This window comes from Arachis hypogaea, chromosome 16 (assembly GCF_003086295.3).
Source record: "Arachis hypogaea cultivar Tifrunner chromosome 16, arahy.Tifrunner.gnm2.J5K5, whole genome shotgun sequence".
NCBI classification, from domain to species: domain Eukaryota; kingdom Viridiplantae; phylum Streptophyta; class Magnoliopsida; order Fabales; family Fabaceae; genus Arachis; species Arachis hypogaea.
In genome coordinates this window covers 101,424,018-101,428,765 of record NC_092051.1, presented here as the reverse complement: position 1 = coordinate 101,428,765, position 4,748 = coordinate 101,424,018, and positions in this window count along the sequence as shown.

Below are 4,748 nucleotides of genomic sequence, written 5' to 3'. Positions count from 1 at the left end.
CCGTTGCCGGGGATTGTTTGAGTTTGGACAACTGACGGTTCATTTCGTTGCTCAGATTAGGTAACTTTATTTTAATTTTAACCTTTTTGTTTTTATTATTCTTATTTTCAATATATATATATATATATATATATGTTTTTATTCGAAATTTTTAAGAATGAATTCTAGTGTTTTATGAAGCACGTTGAAGCCTGGCTGGCTGTAAAGCCATGTCTAAATTATTTAGACCGAGGCTTCCATTTATCAGCATATGAAGTTGGATGAAGTATCAGATGTTGTATGTCTGATTTGTTTCTGCTGAAGCTTGGCTGGCCATTGGCCATGTCTAGTGTTTTGGACCAGAGCTTTCACTGAAAGCTTGGCTGGCTAGTAAGCCATGTCTAATTCCTGGACTGGAGCTTTAGACTAACATTGCAAGATTCCTAGAATTCCTATTAAAAATTTTGAAATCCTTATTTTCTTTTTCAAAATAATTTTCGAAAAATACCAAAAAAAAAAAATCTTTAAAATCATAAAATCAAAAATAATTTTATGTTTCTTGTTTGAGTCTAGAGTCAAGTTTTAAGTTTGGTGTCAATTGCATCTTTTTGATTTTCTAAAAAAAAATTATTTTCGAAAATTTCATGCATTGCATTCTTCATGATCTTCAAGTTGTTCTTGGCCAGTCTTCTTGTTTGATCTTCATATTTTCTTATTTTGTGTCTTTTCTTGTTTTTCATATGCATTCTTGAATTATTAATGTCTAAAGAATAAAAATTTTTAAGTTTGGTGTCTTGCATGTTTTCTTTTCTTGAAAATTTTTCAAAAATAAGTTCTTGGTGTTCATTTTGACATTCAAAGTGTTCTTGGTGTTCATCTTGACATTCATAGTGTTTTTGCATGCATTTTTGGTTTTGATCTTAATTCTTCATGTTTTGTTTCATTCTTGCTATTTAATGAAAAAAAAAAAAGAGAGAAAAACATCAAAAATATATCTTTTCCTTTTTGTCTCTTTCATCATTAAAAATTCAAAAATAAAAAAAAATATCTTTTCCTTTTTCACTCATAAAGTTCGAAAATTTGAGTTGACTTTTTCAAAATTTTTAAAATCTAGTTGTTTCTTATTAGTCAAATCAAATTTTCATTTTAAAAACTCTATCTTTTTCAAATCTTTTTCAAAAATAAAATCTTTTTCATTTTTCTTTCATAATTTTCGAAAATTCCAAAATGATTTTCAAAAATCTTTTTCTTATTTTGTTTCATAATTTCAAAATCTTTACTAACAATTAATGTGATTGATTCAAAAATTTTAAGTTTGTTACTTGCCTAGTAAGAAAGGTTCAATCTTTAAACTCAAGAATCATATCTTTTTAGTTTCTTGTTAGTCAAGTAATCAACTTTAATTTTCAAAATCAAATCTCTTTAAATTTCTTTTTCAAATCTTTTTCAAAATAAATTTCAATCACATCTTTTTCAAAATTAATTTCAAAATCTTATCTAACTTCTTATCTTTTCAAATTTGATTTTCAAATCTTTTTCAATTAACCACTTGATTTTTTAATTGATTCTTATCTTTTTCAAAACTACCTAACTAATTCTCTCTCTAATTTTTGAAAATCCCTTCCCTCTTTTTCAAAAATTCATTTTTAATTAATTAATTGTTTTAAAATTTTAATTTAATTTAATTTTAATTTTAATTTTCGAATTTTAAATTTAATTTTAAATATTTTTATTCTAATTTAATTAAATTTCAAAATTCCATCTCTCTTATCTCCTTCTATTTATTTATTCATATACTAACACTTCTCTTCCACCCAAAATTCAAACACCATCTTCCTCTTTTTGTTCGAGTTTTTCTCTTCTCCTTCTTACATTCTTCTCTTCTTATACTCACATAAAGGAATCTCTATACTGTGACATAGAGGATTCCATATTTTCTTTTGTGTTCTCTTCTTTTTCATATGAGCAGGAACAAGGATAAGAACATTCTTGTTGAAGCTAATCCTGAACCTGAAAGGACTCTGAAGAGGAAGCTAAGGGAAGCTAAAGCACAACTCTCTGGAGAAAATCTGACAGAATTTTTCGAAAAAGAAGACAACATGGCCGAAAATAATAACAATGCAAGGAAGATGCTTGGTGACTTTACTACACCAAATTCCAATTTACATGGAAGAAGCATCTCAATCCCTACCATTGGAGCAAACAACTTTGAGCTTAAACCTCAATTAGTTTCTCTGATGCAACAGAACTGCAAGTTTCATGGACTTCCATCTGAAGATCCTTTTCAGTTCTTAATTGAGTTCTTGCAGACATTCTTGGTCAAAGACTAATGGAGTGTCTGTAGCTAGTAAGTTGCACAGGGGTTTTGCGATTCTCGAAAAATCCTTTATAAACCTCTTGTAGAATCCTGCATGTCCCAGGAAACTTCTGATTCTTTTGACATTAGTTGGTGGTGGTAATCGCTCAATTACCTCCACCTTAGCTTGATCAACCTCTATTCCCTTGTTTGAAATCCAATGCCCCAGAACAATCCCTTCAATCACCATGAAGTGACATTTTTTCCAGTTTAAAACCAGGTTTGTTTCTTGGCATCGTTTGAGAACTAGGGCCAGATGGTCAAGTAGGAGTCAAATGAGTCTCCAAAGATGGAGAAGTCATCGATGAACACTTCAAAGAACTTCTCCACCATATCAGAGAAGATGGAGAGCATACACCTCTAAAAGGTGGTTGGTGCATTGCTGATGAGCGGATAATTTATACGCTTTTTGGCATTATTTTTAGTTAGTTTTTGGTATGTTTTAGTTAATTTTTATTATATTTTTATTAGTTTTTAAATAAAAATCATATTTCTAGACTTTACTATAAGTTTGTGTATTTTTCTGTGATTTCAAGTATATTCTGGCTGAAATTGAGGGACCTGAGCAAAAATCTGATTCAGAGACTAAAAAATGACTGCAGATGTTGTTGGATTCTGACCTCCCTGCACTCTAAATGGATTTTCTGGAGCTACAGAAACTCAATTGGCGCGCTCTCAATTGCGTTGGACAGTAGATATCCAGGGCTTTCCAGAAATATAATGTATACTTTGCCCGAGTTTTGACAACGCAAATTGGCGTTTAAATGGCCAACTTTCTGCCCTATTCTGGCGTTGAACGCCAGAACTGAGTTGCAAGCTGGAGTTAAACGCCCAAATTGGCACCAAAGCTGGCGTTTAACTCCAAGAAGAATCTCTACACATGAAAACTTCAATGCTCAGCCCATGCACACACCAAGTGGGCCCCAGAAGTAGATTTCTGCACTATCTGCACTTAGTTACTTATTTTCTGTAACCCTAGCTACTAGTTTAGTATAAAAACTACTTTTAGTTATTTATTTTAGATCTTTGATCAGTTTTATCTTATTGAGAGATCATATTGTACACGTTTGGGGGCTGGCCATTCGGCCATGCCTAGACCTTTCACTTATGTATTTTCAACGGTGGAGTTTCTACACCCCATAGATTAAGGTGTGGAGCTCTGCTGTTCCTCATGAATTAATGCAAAGTACTATTGTTTTTCTATTCAACTCAATCTTATTCTTATTCTAAGATATTCACTCGCACTTCAACCTGATGAATGTGATGATCCGTGACACTCATCATCATTCTCGCCTAGGAACGCGTGCCTGACAACCACTTCCGTTCTATCTGTACTGGCTTGAGTGTGTATCTCTTAGCCTCCTAGTTCACGATCAGAGTCTTCGTGGTATAGGCTAGAATTATTGGTGGCCATTCCTGAGATCCGGAAAGTCTAAACCTTGTCTGTGGTATTCCGAGTAGGATCTGGGAAGGGATGACTGTGACGAGCTTCAAACTCGCGAGTGTTGGGCATAATGACCGCAAAAGGATCAATGGATCCTATTCCAACATGAGTGAGAACCAACAGATGATTAGCCGTGCGGTGACAGCGCATTTGGACCATTTTCACTGAGAGGACGGACGGTAGCCATTGACAACGGTGATCCCCCAACATACAGCTTGCCATGGAAAGGAGTATGAATGATTGAATGAAGACAATAGGAAAGTAGAGGTTCAGAAGGAATAAAGAATCTTCATACGCTTATCTGAAATCCCACTAATGAATTATATAAGTATTTCTATCTTATTTTATATTTTATTTATTTATATTTTAATTATCAAAAGCCCATAACCATTTGAATCTGCTTGACTGAGATTTACAAGGATGACCATAGCTTGCTTCAAGCCAACAATCTCCGTGGGATCGACCCTTACTCGCGTAAGGTTTATTACTTGGACGACCCAGTGCACTTGCTGGTTAGTTGTGCGGAGTTGTGAAAAAGAGTTGAGATTACGATCGTGCGTACCAAGTTGTTGGCGCCGTTTCAGAGATCACAATTTCATGCACCAAGTTTTTGGCACCGTTGCCGGGGATTGTTCGAGTTTGGACAACTGACGGTTCATCTTGTTGCTCAGATTAGGTAATTTTATTTTAATTTTAAGCTTTTTGTTTTTATTTTTATTTTTGAAAAAAATTTTTCAAAAAAAAATAATAAATTATTCTATATCTTCAGAATTTTTAAGAACGAATTCTAGAGTTTCATGATGATTTGTTGAGGTCTGGCTGGTTGTGAAACCATGTCTAAACTTTTGGACCGAGGTTTCAACTTATCATCACAAGAGCTTGTTGATTTCTATCAATCTTGCTGTTGAATGTAATGATCTGCTAAAGCTTGGCTGGCCATTGGCCATGTCTAGTGTTTTGGACTGGAGC